Below are 17,778 nucleotides of genomic sequence, written 5' to 3'. Positions count from 1 at the left end.
GTGCTCCAGGCCCTTCACCAGCTTCGTTGCCCTTCTCTGGACACGCTCCAGCACCTCAATGTCCTTCTTGTAGTGAGGGACCCAAAACTGAACACAGTATTCGAGGTGCGGCCTCACCAGTGCCGAGTACAGGGGCACGATCACCTCCCTGCTCCTGCTGGCCACACTATTTCTGATACAGGCCAGGATGCCATTGGCCTTCTTGGCCGCCTGGGCACACTGCCGGCTCATGTTCAGCCGGCTGTCAACCAGCACCACCAGGTCCTTTTCCTCTGGGCAGCTTTCCAGCCACTCTTCCCCAAGCCTGTAGCGTTGCCTGGGGTTGTTGTGACCCAAGTGCAGGACCCGGCACTTGGCCTTGTTGAACCTCATACAATTGGCCTCGGCCCATCGATCCAGCCTGTCCAGGTCCCTCTGCAGAGCCTTCCTACCCTCGAGCAGATCAACACTCCCGCCCAGCTTGGTGTCATCTCCAAACTTACTGAGAGTGCACTCGATCCCCTCGTCCAGATCATTGATAAAGATATTGAACAGGACCGGCCCCAGTACTGAGCCCTGGGGAACACCGCTCGTGATCGGCCGCCAACTGGATTTAACTCCGTTCACCACAACTCTCTGAGCTCGGCCGTCCAGCCAGTTTTTTACCCAGCAAAGAGTGTACCTGTCTAAGCTGTGAGCCGCCAGCTTCTCTAGGAGAATGCTGTGGGAGACAGTGTCAAAGGCTTTACTGAAGTCCAGGTAGACCACATCCACAGCCTTTCCCTCATCCACTAGGCGGGTCACCTGGTCATAGAAGGAGATCAGGTTGGTCAAGCAGGACCTGCCTTCCATGAACCCGTGCTGGCTGGGCCTGATCCCCTGGTTGTCCCGCACATGGCTCGTTAGCGCCCTCAAAACAAACCACTCCATAATCTTCCCCGGCACCGAGGTCAGGCTGACAGGCCTGTAGTTCCCCGGATCCTCCTTCCGGCCCTTCTTGTAGATGGGCGTCACATTGGCAAGCCTCCAGTCGTCCGGGACCTCCCCAGTTAACCAGGACTGCTGGTAAATGATGGAGAGTGGCTTGGCAAGCTCCTCCGCCAGCTCCCTGAGTACCCTTGGGTGGATCCCATCCAGCCCCATAGACTTGTGAACGTCCAGGTGGCATAGCAGGTCGTTAACTTCTTCCTCTTGGATTATGGGGGGTTATCCTGCTCGCCGTTCCTGTCTTCCAGCTCAGGGGGCTGAGTACCCTGAGGATAACTGCTCTGACTATTAAAGACTGAGGCAAAGAAGGCGTTGAGTACCTCAGCCTTATCCTCGTCCTTGGTGGCAACATTCCCCCCCGCATCCAATAGAGGATGGAGATTCTCCTTGGCTCTCCTTTTGTCATTAATATACTTGTAAAAGCATTTTTGTTGTCTCTCAGAACAGTGGCCATATTGAGTTCTAGCCGGGCTTTTGCCTTTCTAATTTCCTCTCTGCACGACCTAACGAGATCCCTGTACTCTTCCTGAGTTGCCTGCCCCTTCTTCCAAAGGTGATAAACTCTCCTTTTTTTCCTGAGTCCCAGCCAGAGCTCCCCGTTCAGCCAGGCCGGTCGTCTTCCCCACCCGTTCTTCTTGCGGCACATGGGGACAGCCCGCTCCTGCGCCTTTAAGACTTCCTTCTTGAAGAACGTCCAGCCTTCCTGGACCCCTTTGCCCTTCAGGACTGTCTCCCAAGGGACCCTCTCGACCAGTGTCCTGAGCAGGCCAAAGTCCGCCCTCCGGAAGTCCATGGTAGCGGTTTTGCTGGCCCCCCTCCTTACTTCACCAAGTATCGAGAATTCTACCATTTCATGGTCGCTAAGCCCAAGCCGGCCTCCGACCACCACATCTCCCACCAGTCCTTCTCTGTTCGTGAACAGCAGGTCAAGCGAGGCATCTCCCCTGGTGGGCTCGCTTACCAGCTGCGTCAGGAAGTTATCCTCCACACACTCCAGGAACTTCCTAGACTGTTTCCTCTCTGCCGTGTGGTATTTCCAGCAGACGTCCGGAAAGTTGAAGTCCCCCACGAGAACAAGGGCTAGCGACTGGGAGACTTCTGCCAGCCTCTGGTAGAATATTTCGTCTGCCTCCTCGTCCTGGCTAGGTGGTCTATAACAGACTCCCAGCAGGATATCTGCCTTGTTGGCCTCCCCCTCATCCTTACCCACAAGCACTCGACCTCGTCATCACTACCATTGAGCTCTAGACAGTCGAAACACTCCCTAACATACAGGGCTACCCCACCGCCTCTCCTTCCTCGCCTGTCCCTTCTGAAGAGCTTATAGCCATCCATTGCAGCACTCCAATCGTGAGACTCATCCCACCATGTTTCCGTGATGGTGACTAAGTCATAGCTACCCCGCTGCACAATGGCTTCCAGCTCCTCCTGTTTGCTGCCCATGCTGCATGCGTTGGCGTAGATGCACTTGAGCTGGGCTGCCGATTTCTCCCCCGACATTGGCGTGCCGCCCCTAGGCTCTTCTCTAGTGAGCCTGGTTTTATCCCCTTCCCCCTTCGAATCTAGTTTAAAGCCCTCTCGATGAGCCCGGCCAACTCATACGCGAGAATCCTTTTCCCCCGTGTGACAGCTGAACTCCGTCCGTCGCCAGCAGGCCCGGTGCCCTGTAAACCTCCCCCTGGTCAAAGAAGCCAAAATTCTGCCGATGGCACCAGCCCCTAAGCCACGTGTTGATCCGATGAGTTTTCCTGTTCCCTTCAGTATTCCTCCCTGCCACTAAAGGGATCGAGGAAAACACTACCTGTGCTCCCGATCCTCCCACCAGTCGCCCCAGGGCCCTGAAGTCCCTTTTGATCCCTTCGGTGCTTCTCTCTGCAACCTCCTCACTGCCAGCCTGTATAACCAGTAGCGGGTAGTAATCGGAGGCCTGCACGAGACTAGGGAGCTTCCTAGTAATGTCCTTCACCCGGGCCCCAGGGAGGCAGCAGACTTCCCTGTGGGATGGGTCTGGCCAGCAAATTGGGCCCTCCATCCCCTTCAGAAGGGAATCACCAATGACAATTACCCTCCTTTTTTTCTTAGCAGAGGCAGTCGTAATGCGTGGGACTGACTGCCTCGCCTCAGGCAACCCCCTGGATGGGCCTTCATCTGCATCCTCGTTTGTCTGGCCCTCAAGATCCAGAGCCCCGTATCTGTTGTGTAGGGGCAACTGGGAAGGTTGAGGTGAGGGATGCCAGGCGGGGGTTCACCTGGCGCCCCGAGCAGGGTCCTGTGTCCATTCCCCCCCATCTCTTAGGTCCCCTCCTTCTGCCTGGTGGCAAGAGGGCAGGGGATCCTCCGCTTCTTGTGGAGCCTCCATGTGCTGCCCTTGCCTCAGGGAGGATGCATGTCCCTGTTTCCACTGCCTGTGCATTCTCTTCTCACGGTTTAGTTTGCCCAGGAGGTCCTTACTCAGCCTTGCCTGATTTCTTACATGTGGAAATGGAGAGCTCTTGCACTCTAAGAAAAATGTCCTTAAAGAGCTACCAGCTCTCTTCTGCTCCTTCATCCCTGAGGGCAGTTTCCTAGGGGGTCCTATTGACTAACTCCTTGAACAACTGAAAGTTCGCTTTCCTAAAATTCAGGGTCCTGACTCTACTCTTCACCTGGACCATATCCCTCAAGATTATGAATTCCACCAGGGCATGATCACTGCAGCCCAGACTGCCACCAATCTTGACAATTCTTCCGTGTTGGTGAGCAACATGTCCAGTAACGCTTCTCCTGTGGTCAGGCTGTCTATCACCTGGATTAAGAAATTATTCTCGACACTCTCCAAGAGTCTCCTGGACCGCTTACAGCTTGCTGTGCTGCTTTTCTAGCAGTTGTCAGGGTGATTGAAGTCCCCCAGCAGCATCAGAGCCTGTGAGCATGATGTTTCCTGTAGTTGAAGTAGAAATGCTTCATCTACGCTAGTTATTCTCCCCTCCCTTGTAGCTGTGACTCCAGAACCCCAATGGCCTTCCTCCCAAGTCTTGAGGGGATTGTTGAGACAAATTCTATACAATGCTGTTCTTTCCTTTTCCAGTATATAATTTTTTTTACATCTGAACTGTGTTGGGTTGACCTTGGCTGGCTGCCAGACCCCCACCCAGCTGCTCTCTCACTCCTCCTCCTCAACAGGACAGGGGTAGAAAATAAAATGGAAAAGCTTGTGATTTGAGATAAAGACGGGGAGATTCCTTTTCAATTACTGTCACAGGCAAAAGAGACTCAACTTGGGGAAAATTAATTTAATTTATTTCCAATTAAAAATAGAGTAGGATGGTGAGAAACATAGACAGAAACTAAAACATCCCCCACCCTTCTTCCCAGGCTCAACTTCACTCCTTCATTCCCGACTCTTCTACCTCCTCCTCCCCCAACCCTGAGTGACATAGAGGGGGATGGGGAATGCGGGTTTATGGTCAGTCCATAACAGTTCTTCTCTGCCACTCCTTCCTCCTCACACTTTTCCCTTGCTCCAGCGTGGGTCCTCCATGGGCCACACTTCCTACCAGGCAAACCTGCTACTGTGTGGTCTCCTCTCCACAGGCCGCAGTTCCTGTCAGGAGCCTGCTCTAGTGTGGGCTCTTCGCGGGCTGCAGCTTACTTCAGGGCATATCCATGTGCTCCCATTTTGGACCCTCTGCGGACTGCAGTGTGGATATCTGCTCCGGCATGGTCCTTTCCACAGGCTGCAGGGAATATTTGCTCCTGCACCTGTAGCACCTCATCCCCCTCCTTCTTCACTGACCTTGGTGTCTGCAAGGTTGTTTCTCACACTTTTTTTTTCTCACTCCTCTCTCTCTCACACTGCTATGTAGCATTTTATCCTTTCTTATATATGCTTTCACAGAGGTGCCACCAGCTTTGCTGATTGGCTCGGCTTTGGCCTTGTTTAGTACTTCTTCTGGAGCGGTTCCTCCAACCAGAACATTATCAATGTAGTGGAAGAAATCTTCAGAGATCCATTGCCTTAGAGTTTGATGGATGATACCGTGGTAGATGCTGGGACTGTTTCCATCCCTGGGGCACCTGGTTCCGCGTATATCTAACACCATTCAAGGTAAAGGCAAACTGGGGGCTCTCTTCTTTGGTCAGAGGGATTGAAAAGAAACCATTTGTAATGTCAATTGTAGCATATCAGATATGTTCTTTCAACTACAGCTCATACAAGATCTGCAACATGTCTGGAACTGCAGCAGTTAATGGGGGTGTGACTTCGTTCAGAGCTCTGAAGTCTCTGGTCAATAGCCATTTTCCAGTAAGTTTTCATACAGGCCAAACAGGATTCACCTGTTTCAGAGTTTCAGAGTCACTGAAATTACTCCAGGACCAGGCCATATCAGGTCTGGTTGCTGTCCGCATCCTCCACCAAGTATTGTCACAAGCAAAAACAGTTTACTGATTTTTTTGGGGGAAAATTCAGTCAGTTTTATTTATCATCAATTAAACTTTTAATTACTGATACTGAAAGAAAAACAAACATTTAGGGGGAAAAAAACCCACACACATGGCCTCTGCAAAATCTCTTCTTCCCCCCCTCCCCTTTTTGTTCTCGAATGCCTTCTCCGCACACAACATTCAGTCCCTTCAGTGAAGCAATGGGCAGTACAGGAGATTGGGGTCAGCATGTTGTGGTTCCTCCACTGGTAGCAGTCCCTGTAGAGTCATACCATTCAGACGCTCCTCCTGCTATAGCATTATTTTCCACCTCCCTCAGTATTTACCACCCTTTCTTAAATATGTTTTCACAGAGGTACTAAACTCATCTGATGATTGGTTCAGAGGTACTATCAACTCCCCTGATGGGCTTGGCTTTAGAATGTAGTAGGTCTGTTGCATACCTGGCTGGAACTGGCTGTGACCAGCACAGGGCAGTTCATGACCTCCTCCCACAGAGGAGGCCCCTACTACCAAAACCTTGCTAATTATGCCAAATACACAAAATGAAGCCCATGTTACCTGGAGTGGCTAAGATACACTCAGTCCCAGTCCAGGATGGCAAAACTGGCATTCACCTACTTCTTATAACTCTTTTATTGCGGGACCCAGGAGATATTGGCCTATTCCCTATTTTAAAACAGGGCACCTTTTGGGCTGCTCTATCTTACTTTCTTTACCATAGACTATTGTTGTGGTTTAACCCGGCAGGCAGCCAAACACCACGCAGCTGCTCGCTCACTCGCCCCCACCACAGTGGGACGGGGAGAGAATCAGAAGGGTAAGAGTGAGAAAACTCGTGGATCGAGATAAAGACAGTTTAATAGAACAGAAAAGGAAGGGATAATAATAATAATAATGATAGAATATACAAAATGAGTGATGCACAATGCAATTGCTCACCACCCGCGCTGACCGATAACCAAGTAGTGATCGCTACTTCCTGGAACACGCCTACCATTCATATACTGAGCATGACGTCACATGGTATGGAATACCCCGTTGGCCAGCTGGGCCAGCTGTCCCAGCTATGCTCCCTCCCAGTCTCTTGTGCACTTGGCAGAGCATGGAAGCTCAAAAGTCCTTGAGTAGCAGGGTGTTTAGCAACAACTGAAAACATCAGTGTGTTATCAACATTCTCCTCATACTAAATCCAAAACACAGCACTAGGAAGAAATTTAACTCTATCCCAGCCGAAACCAGGACAACTATATAAGGCGATTTTGGTCCCAGCTGACTGCTAGGCACTTAACAATTATAACTGCTCCAAAACCATTTTCTCTTTTTTCACAGGTGTTTCGCCTACCTTGGGGCCACTGCAAAGCAGCCAAGCATCTGAGGCATGTGACACTGTGAGAAGATTTTTTAAATAACCCTGCAAAAAGATTTGCAGCCGGTAGCCTAAAATGACTTATCAGGTCGATCTCAGGTGACATCTTTGTCTAGGAGGTGACCCTGATAAAGTATAAAATATCTAAGCATGGCAATGTATTTCTTAAATGCAAAGGAACTCAGAATAGAATAGAATAGTTCAGCTGGAAGGGACCTACAATGATCATCTAGTAAAACTGCCCGACCACTTCAGGGCTGACCAAGTTAAAGCATGTTGTTAAGGGCATTGTCCAAATGCCTCTTAAACACTGACAGGCATGGGGCATCGACCACCTCTTTAGGAAGCCTGTTCCAGTGTTTGACCACCCTCTCGGTAAAGAAATGCTTCCTGATGTCCAGTCTAAACCTCCCCTGGCACAGCTTTGAACCATTCCCATGTGTAAACTTATGTGAACTAATCTATTTGTTATGATTTTAGAAAGGAGATTCCTGTGTTGCTACAGTGACCAGGTGGTAAATAATAAGGAGAAATGCAATGCTTGTCCTTTTAAAAAAAGAGTGTTTTTATAAGGAATAAAAAAAAAAAGAGGCAAAGAAATGCATATCCCAGATTCCCTGTCCCACACAATTCCTCTGTCCTCATACTAATTGGGCCAAGGGGTGAAATCAGTCACGGTGCTCTCACTGAGAACAGCTAACTTTGGAGAGAAAAAAAGGTATTTTTCAGCAGGTTTAAACCCATCAGATGCAGTTTATCTGACAGCTGTATTGTTAGAATCATAGAATCATAGAATCATTAAGGTTGGAAAAGACCTCTAAGATCATCGAGTCCAACCGTCAACCCAACACCACCATGCCCACTAAACCATGTCCCTAAGCGCCTCATCTACACGTCTTTTAAATACTTCCAGGGATGGTGACTCTACCACTTCCCTGGGCAGCCTGTTCCAAGGCCTGACCACTCTTTCAGTAAAGAAATTTCTCCTAATGTCCAATCTAAACCTCCCTTGGCGCAACTTGAGGCCATTTCCTCTCGTCCTATCGCTAGTTACTTGGGAGAAGAGACCAACACCCACCTCGCTACAGCCTCCTTTCAAGTAGTTGTAGAGCACGATGAGGTCTCCCCTCAGCCTCCTCTTCTCCAGGCTAAACAGTCCCACTTCCCTCAGCCGCTCCTCATAAGACTTGTGCTCCAGGCCCTTCACCAGCTTCGTTGCCCTTCTCTGGACACGCTCCAGCACCTCCATGTCCTTCTTGTAGTGAGGGGCCCAAAACCGAACACAGTATTCGAGGTGCAGCCTCACCAGTGCCGAGTACAGGGGCACGATCACCTCCCTGCTCCTGCTGGCCACACTATTTCTGATACAGGCCAGGATGCCGTTGGCCTTCTTGGCCACCTGGGCATACTGCTGGCTCATGTTCAGCTGGCTGTCAACCAGTATCCCCAGGTCCTTTTCCTCCGGGCAGCTTTCCAGCCACTCTTCCCCAAGCCTGTAGCGTTGCATGGGGTTGTTGTGACCCAAGTGCAGGACCCGGCACTTGGCCTTGTTGAAACTCATACGGTTGGCCTCAGCCCATCGATCCAGCCTGTCCAGGTCCCTCTGCAGAGCCTTCCTACCCTCCAGCAGATCAACACTCCCGCCCAGTGTTGTAAAGGATGTATTGGGTTGGGGATAGACCAAAATGAAAGTCTGTTCAGCGTACTTTTGACTGGCAGCTGATCAGAGAGACCACCCTTATTTCTGCCTGGACTAAGGCTGAGGAAGCCATGGCTTGAGAAAAGGGAAGCAAAGAAGGTCTCTCAGACTTAGATTCTTCCCCTAATTGGCCCTTTCTCTGCTATCGGAAAAAAGGATAAAAGACGATTCTAGAGACAATTCACAGTTTGGTGACCTGTGCAATCTGGAGGGTTCAAACTGGATTTAGAAATAAATGGTTTTTTTCAGTTTATACCTGTAAAGATCATCATTCCCCCTTCTCCTGGGCTGCTCGTTGATCTCAGAAATTCCCATGAAACCTCGGCCTTGGTGCGCTGAGTCTGACGGTTGAGCGCTCCTTGACCATATCAGAAACTCTGCATGGCTGAGGCTGGGAACGTACTCCCACTGCCTGTCCCAGGCACCATCTTATCTGAGTTGTAGCTCAGTTGTAACAACACCGAAACCTTCAGAATTTTAGTCACTACCACCTTGGACTGTGACCAGGATGGAAATTTACAGATGACTAAAGTCAACCATCTTGCGACCCTATAAACAGCGGTCCCAAGTGAGACCCTTTGAGCTCTCCTGGACTGCAGCGGGCTGCGCCCAGCATCTCCCTCTGAGATGAATGCTCCTCAGAGTTTGCAAACTCTCGAGTTTGTGATATTCAGAGGACCGTCACCGGCTGGCACGGGACCTGGGCTGCAATACTCCTCGAGGCTCAACCCTTCGCCTGTTGAGAGATGCCAAGACATTTTACGTGAGTATTTCACTGAACTCGAGGGGGATTTTTAACAGGTATATCTTTGTATATTTATCCATCTTTCCATCCATGTGTGTGTGTGTGTGAATTGATGGAAGTACCTGCTAGCAAATATAGTCTGCTAAAATCTTATGATCTATCTTAAGATTGTGAATGAACTTTAGACTGCTGCTAAACACATATAATCCCTTAGACATATACCGTTGACCAAGTCTGGGACTAGGGGTAGATCTAGCCGGGTCTACTCTGAACCTCGTGACTCAACGGGAGGGTGTCCTTACCCTTTTTGTATTAGACATAAACCGTTGTCCAAGTCTGAGACTAAGATTGGATCCAGCTGGGTCTTCTCTGAACCTCCTGACTCAACGGGAGGGTCTTCCTTAACCTTTTCGTTCTCGGCCTCTGTACAAATCATCCCAACTCAGTTCTAACACGATATCCTGGTTTCGGCTGGGATAGAGTTAATTTTCTTCCTAGTAGCTGGTATAGTGCTGTGTTTTGGATTTAGTATGAGAATAATGTTGATAACACGCTCATGTTTTAGTTGTTGCTAAGTAGTGTTTACATTAGCCAAGGACTTCTCAGTTTCCCATGCTCTTTTCCTTTGTATGCTTCGTCCGCGTAGTAAGTGATAGAGTGAACCTTGCCATCGAACTCTGCTAAGTCGCACTTTTATAAATTTCTGTTAAAATCACTTTCTGCTAATACCGTCAACACTGATTCTTTGAGCAGCCTCTAAACCACTCATTCGCGTCACCGTGATATATTGCTCTTGAATCTGTTTTTGACAAGGTGTATTTGTAAAGTGGACATATTTATTAATTAAATTTAAATTATGTTTGATAGAATTATGTATTGGGTTTACGTGGCAAGGTTTTGATAGTGGAGGGGCTGCAGGAGTGGGCTCTGTGAGAAGAGGCCAGGGGCTGCCCCAAGCTGGACAGAGCTGATTCAAGCCATCTCCATGTGGTGGTGCATTCCTTCCCCCCTTTCCCTTTTTCCAGGGCCACTCTAAGACCTCAGAGATTCCTGATAAACTTTGGCCCTCCTGTAATGAGTCGGGCAGTGAAGCATCCCTTGACTGCTCCCAGAACTCCTACATGGCCAAAATTAAGAACAGCACTGGCCGTACCAGGACTTTCGCTACTCAACCCAGGTGGGGTCCAAGGTTGGGAATAACCCGTCATTTCCCTGGCACCCTTATCTGAGTTGTATCTCGAGTAGAACAGCACTATTGTTAATGAGGTCTTGAGAATTGTCACGGATGACTAAAGCCAATCATCTAACGAACCTATAAACAGTGGTCCTCAGTGAGACCCTTTGAGCTCTCCTGGACCGCAGCGGGCTGCGCCCAGCATCTCCCTCTGAGTGGGACGCCTCTCAGAGTTCGCAAACTCTCGAGTTTGTGAGACTCGGAGGATCACCGAGACTTGGGCTGAAACACTCCTCGGCCGAGACACTCCTCGGGGCTCAACCCTTCGCCTGTTGGGAAATGCCAAGGCATCTAACGTGAGTATTTCACGAGACTCGAGGGGAATTTTTAACAGGTATACCTTTATAAATTTATCTAGCTTTAGGCCTTCATAAACTTATCTAGCTTTGGTACCATATTCATATTTTTATATATATATTTTGATTGATCTAGATCTTTTGCGCATTTATGTGTGTAACCACTAACAAGTATCATTTGTAGCTCAATTGTTTTAGTATTTGTAGAAAAACTTGACTAACTCCTTTTGTAGCTGCCAAATTGATTAATGCTTAAGTATTGTTGGACTCTAAGTTGCTGCTAAACACCCTTAACCCTTTAGTCATAAACCGTTGCCCAGGTCTGAGACTAAGGGTAGATCCAGCCGCACCTGGACTCCTCTCTGAGGAGGAGTTTAGAGAGCAAGGGGGTCTACTCTGAACCTCGTGACTCAACAGGAGGGCCTCCTTATCCCTTTGGTATTAGACACAAACCGTTGTCCAAGTCTGAGACTTAAGATTGGATCCAGCTGGGTCTTCTCTGAACCTCCTGACTCAACGGGAGGGTCTCCCTTACCCTTTTATCCTCAATCTCTGTACAAATCATTCCAACACAACTCTGACACGATTTTCTCTGTGTATACTTAATCCATGTAATGAGTAATAGAATGAACCTTGCCATCGAATTCTGCTAAGTCACATTTCTATAAAATTCTATTAAAATCACCTTTTGCCGATATCTTTGTCAGTGATCTTTAAAGCAGCCTTAAAACTACTGATTCATGACACTCCAAAATGGACCCACTGCTGTCCAAAGATGAGCCAATCAGCGAAGCTGGTGGCGCCTCTGTGAAAACATATTTGTGGTGGGTTGACCTTGGCTGACTGCCAGGTGCCCACCAAGCTGCTTTATCACTGCCCCTCCATCAACAGGACAGGGGGAGAAAATACGATGAAAAGCTTGTGGGTCGAGATAAGGACAGGGAGATCACTCACCAATTACCATCATGGGCAAAACAGACTCGACTTGGGGAAATTAATTTAATTTCTTGCCAATTAATAAGAGAGTAGAATAATGAGAAATAGGAACAAATCTTAAAACACCTTTCCCCCACCCCTCCCTTCTTCCCAGGTTGCGGTCAGTTCATCATGCTTTGTCTCTGACGCTCCTTCCTCCTCACGCTCTTCCCCTGCTCCAGCATGAGGTCCCTCCCATGGGATACAGTCCTTCACAACCTTCTCCAACGTGGGTCCTTCCCACGAGCTGCAGTTCTTCACAAAATGCTCCAGCATGGGTCCTTTCCATGGTGTGCAGTCCTTCAGGAACGGACTGCTCTAGCGTGGGTCCCCCGTTGTGCCGCAGGTCCTACCAGAAAACCTGCTCCAGCATGGGCTTCTCTCCATGGGCTGCAGCTTCCTTCAGGGCACATTCACCAGCTCCAGCGTGGGGTCCTCCATGGGCTGCAGGGTGGATATCTGCTCCACCGTGGGCCTCCATGGGCTGCAGGTGGACAACCTGCCTTGTGGCGTATTGTTCAAAATAAATCAGCGCAACGCTCCGTGGAAGTAGTAAAAAGATCTTTATTCTTGCCAATCCACACAGCTTATATACTACTCTCTACTTGTTAACTACGTGCTACAACACTGTCTATGTGTTAGCCCTTGTTACAATTTTTTGCATCTCGTGACAAGCAGCTAATCTTTGCATTACTTTGTTTCCAAAACATCAGTCATGGGGGTTTCGGCCACCTGCCTCACTGTTCCCATCTCGGTTTCAGGATCAGCAATATTCACTCCCTTCTTGCTGTTCTCATGGTTTCGGTGCCAGCAAGGCTTCAGCGCTTGCCCAGGGTTTGTTCAATGACACAAAGTTAAAACCATCCACTGTTGCTCTTATCCCTACTCCCACACTGCCTCACCATGGTCTTCAGCATGGGCTGCAGGGGAATCTCTGCTCCAGCGCCTGGAGCACCTCCTCCCCTTCCTTCTTCACTGATCTTGGTGTCTGCAGGATTGTTTCTCTCACATTTTCTCACTCCTCTCTCCCAGCTGCTGCTGTGCAGCATTTTTTACCCTTTCTTAAGTATGTTATCACAGAGGCGCTACTAACATCACTGATTGGCTCAGCTTTGGCCAGCGGCAGGTCCATCTTGGAGCCAGCTGGCACTGGCTCTATCGGACATGGGAGCATCTTCTGGCATCTTCTCATAGAAGCCACCCCTGTAGCTCCCCCACTACCAAAACCTTGACATGTAAATGCAGTACAATAGTTAAGAAAGGGTAAAATGTTGTGCAGCAGCTGGGAGAGAGGAGTGAGAAAAAATGTGAGAGAAACAACCCTGCAGACACCAAGGTCAGTGAAGAAGGAGGGGGGAGGAGGTGCTCCAGGCACTGGAGCAGAGATTCCTCTGCAACCTGTGGATGACACTATGGTGGAGCAGGTGGATATGCCCTGAAGGAAGCTGAAGCATGTGAAGAGTCCATGCTGCAGCAGTCTGGAACTGCAGCCCATAGAGAAAAGACCACGCTGGAGCAGTCTGTTCCTGATGGACTGTACCCTGTGGGAAGGACCCACACTGGAGGAGGAGAAAAGTGTGAGGAGGAAGGAGCAGCAGAGATGAAGTTTTATGAACTGACCTGACCGTAACTCCCATTCCCCATCCCCCCTGCACCATTCAGTCGGGGAGGAGGAGGCAGAAGAGTCAGGAGTGAAGTTGAGCCTGGGAAGAAGGTGTTTTTAGTTTTGTTTTTGTTTCTCACTATTCTACTCTACTTTTAATTGTCAATAAATTAAATTAATCTTCCCCAAGTTGAGTCTTTTTTGCCCATGACCGTAATCGGTAATTGTTCTCCCTATCCTTATCTCGACCCACGAGCTTTTTCATCTTATTTTCTTCCCTTGTCCTGCTGAGGAGGGGGAGTGAGAACATGGCTGGGTGGGCGTCTAGCAGCCAGCCAAGGTCAACCCACCATCATGTACTAAAAATTAATCGAGAGGATTATATTTTGCACTAATTTTTCCAGACACTTTAAAAATCTCTGCACCTAGCATAAAGAAAACTCATTGTCTGTGTGTCTGCATTAAATCCTCTTTTTTTGCAGTTCCCCCAGCTGAAGTATAGGTTCTCAGGAGACCATGGAAGAGACCTAGACTGTTTCACACTATTGATCAGAGATGAACAGGCTCTGGTAGCAAATCCTAGAGATAGCTCACCACTTTTTTTCTGAAAACCTTTTCAAACCTTTCTTTAATCACTGGGTGGGAAGCAGTAAATTAAAGCAGCAAGTTGAGGCTTTGGAAATGTTTAACAGGCAGGGTGCAGCAGGAGAATGTATAAAAGTTTGAGTTATTATATGTTGCAACCCTCCATGTTTGCATTTGAGTCATAAATTATGGAAGTGAGCATAACTACAAATTAAATATCTGCAATCTCTTTTTTCTTCTGTCCTTTGATAATACCACTGTTTTATTTATGATTCCCAAAAGAGAACCAAATTTCTATTATGTGATATTTCTTCCGTGAATTGTGAAAGAATCACAAAAATGAAATATTTCACAGCAGGTTCTCCCTTTATTGCTATCTGCCTTTGATATTGGCTTGGTTCTTATCCCAATCCCCAATTCAGTAAGTGATTTTTTTCTGTAGTAGAGGTATTGTATTATAGTTTGTCTGCCTTTTTCTGTGATTTTCTCTAAAGCCAGGTGATTTTGATGTACAGAGTATTTTATGCTTCTGCAACTTTCTAGGCTGTTGCAATATTTTCAGTATTAGTACCTGGCATATATTAAAAAAACCCCAAACAAACAACATAAAACCTTGCATGACCACATGGCAAATTATGTATTCAACAAAATTAGAGGCTATATAGGATTTTACTTTGCTGGTCTAAGCAGCCGTTTCTTGCCCCCTTACACCACTGGAGTGTTCTGGAACCTCCCTGCTCTGACAGAAACATTTCTCTGAATTTCAACCTGGATTTATTTATTGCCAGGTCTTATTTATTTTTCCTTGTATCAGCATTGTCCTTAAATAGTTCTTTTCCCTCATAATTATTCATACCTTGTTGTATTTATAGTCTTTTCTACCTCCGGCTTTCATTTTGCTAGACTAAACAGTCCTAAAGATATAAGAAATGGTGCTATGGAGAACATAAATGAGAGTATAATTTCTAAAACTTTATAACCTACTGCCTCCTCCAGCCTTTATTTATTTCATTCTTCCCCAAGCAGAATACCCCCATTATTACAGGCATAATTACTAGTCCAGCCCATTTCTATTGTTTCTATAATACTTGATTTCATATCTTACACTAGTAATGGTAGTTCTTCCAGTGTGTTGCCCAAGCTTCCTGCATCAGTGTAAAAACATTTCAGTTATTTTTTGCTGACCACATTCAAATTCTGGGATGAATTATATTCAGCCCTTTCATTGATGCTTTACCTGTGTAGTGAGAGACTAATTTGTGCCAGAGCTTAGCACTAGTGACTAAATTAAATGAAGCCTTAGGCCGCATGAATTGTACTTTAACCTTGGTTTTTATCTATGAAAATGTAACCGGTAGGTAAGGAAGTATAAGTAAAACTTTAACTACAGGATGTTCTGTGACAAAAGATAAGGAAATGTCTCAAGACAGACAAAAAGGGTGCCTGGAGACAGCGAGAGCAAATCAGAAGAAGAGAAGACCCCAGACTCTGTGAGCAGGATTGGATGAGCAGAAGTGCCATCAGGAAATCAAGCGACCTATAGAGACTATAAAATCTGGTAACAATCAACAACAGGGTTGTTCTTCAGAGGCACCCAGCTCAAGCTGTAACTACTATTGCATATTAAACATAATAGAAGAAGGAACTCTGATTCTTTTATTAAAGCGGAACCTAGGGACTAGCCCTGTTGAGGTGGCATCCGCATAATTCCTACCATGGTCTAGGTGGCGGCTGCATAATTCCTACCATGGTCTAGGTGGCAGCTGCATAATTCCTACAACACCTGCAAGACTTCTGCTGTTATCCATAGTAGTCTTCATTTTTCTTATTCTTCTTTCTCTGCTCCTTTTTTGTCTACTGCTTTGTTCTTTCATATTCGAGTTTTCTGCATGAAAACTAGATTGGGAGGACACACAAGACATCCTAACTATTCCCACTTGATTTAAAGTTCTTATCAGTCATGGCAGCCTCTGTTCCTGAAAGAGAGTGCCTCGGGGCCAGGGGGAGTCCATCTGCCAAAGAGGGCTCACTTTTCAAGAAAGTACCTGAACAGCTGATCTTCAACTTGTCATCCTTTCACTGCCCCTCTCTCTAGGACGAGATGCTGGTTTTGAGCATCTTCCCTTTTCATCCCAAATCTCTTCTAGGGGGAATCTCATACTATCATGTGTTGTGATAGGAAAGATAGCAGTGGATCTGACCAGGGTTATTCCCTTACCTTATACTTGCACCCACATCCCATCCTTGCTCCTGGCAGTCAGCAACTCTTTCCTGGGGCTTCTCTGGTGCCAGCCCTATTAGTTCTTCTTTTCAAGGAGTCCTCAAGCCACAGGACAACTTCTGCAGGTCGGTGCCAACGCAACTTCTCAGCCTCCATTCTTGTGACGCTTGCTGGTGGTCTGAGATCAGTGCCCTTTATTGTCACAGCATTAAACCCTGGGCCATTGGTGATCTTCATTATCCTGTATTTTGCAGAGCTAACAAAGGGTTATTCCTTTCCCTCCTCTCCTTACTGAGAAGTATGAGCTCAGAACTGCAGGCACCAAACTACTGCCCAAAGCAAGCGACTGTGTACTGCATGTAATTCCCACAGTATTGCAGTTTCCACACAACAGTGCTGACTGACTCTGCTGTATTAGTTGTGTATTCCAGGAGCTAATAAAGTAGCTGTCAGAGGTTTCGTACAAAACTAAACCAAACATAATAAAGTCTTAACAGAGAGATTGTGTGTTTTACCCACAAAGCAAGCCTCAGATTTTCATCATAGTGATTGTGCTGTCTTGGTTTTTATTTTTTAAGAATTGCTAATAAAAAGTCTCTGCTTAAGACACTATTCAATCTTCTGACAGCAAGGAGTCTGTTGAGTAGAAGTATCTGTTTTTCATAATTTTTTTAAAGTAGTTCAATCAACTCAGTATTGTGACTCAGTGACAGCTTTAGTAATTTTAATTTTTTTATAGCTTTTATAGTAATTTTAGTTTGATTAATTTATGTGTTTAGTGCTTCAGTATTCTTTTGACAAGTGACTTATCTAATGAGTAAAGAAAAACCATGCTTAGGCAATGTTTGCAAAACCCAGATAAAATTAACTGTTCTGTTTAATCCTGAAAATAGAAGAAAAAAGACTGGACCTTTGAAAGCCTCTGTTTCACTGTTGCCTATTTTCTGCCTGCCTCTGTCATAATTTATTTCTGACCTGTTATAACTAAGGTCTGAAGCTGCAAACTGTTACTATATGGAATGTGGTTTACTTTTGCACAGGCATATTTTGAGCATCTGTCAGGTAGTGACAATCAGAAGGCAGATTGCTGTTTGAACCTTTAGTTGAACCTATTCATTCCTATCTCTTTTGTGGTATTTCATGTATATAGTGTTATGTAAGAAACCGTTGCTTAATAACAGATGCATATTCAGACATATGTTTTGTTAAGCACTGCTGTCTTCAGCATACTGCATTGACAGTAGATGATAGAGAAGATAACTTGCCCACTGACACCTTATATTCTCATTCTCAGTCCATTAGCCTGAATAAGGTCTGGACTAAGATGTCTTTGCTATCTGGTTGTCTTTCAATGTTTTATTCTACAACACCTATCTCCATTCTATTTATGAACTGAAGGGCATATATGGAGCAGGCTCATCACTCCCCAAACTATTTTTGTATCTATGTCAGCATGTGGAAATAGTTATGTCTTACCACAGACTCTGCATACACACAACAATAATCCTAGCAATACTATTAATATGTATTTGCAAAGAAAAGTGAAATCCACAGAAATCTGTTCAATCTGGAGTCCTTGTTCCCCAACGCAGAAAACAACCTGCAACAGAAAATTAATTCACCCCATACAACCTAAATAGTAAAGGCAAAAAATAAGTTT

This window comes from Calonectris borealis, chromosome W (assembly GCF_964195595.1).
Source record: "Calonectris borealis chromosome W, bCalBor7.hap1.2, whole genome shotgun sequence".
NCBI classification, from domain to species: Eukaryota; Metazoa; Chordata; class Aves; order Procellariiformes; family Procellariidae; genus Calonectris; species Calonectris borealis.
Note: the sequence above shows the minus strand (reverse complement) of the source record.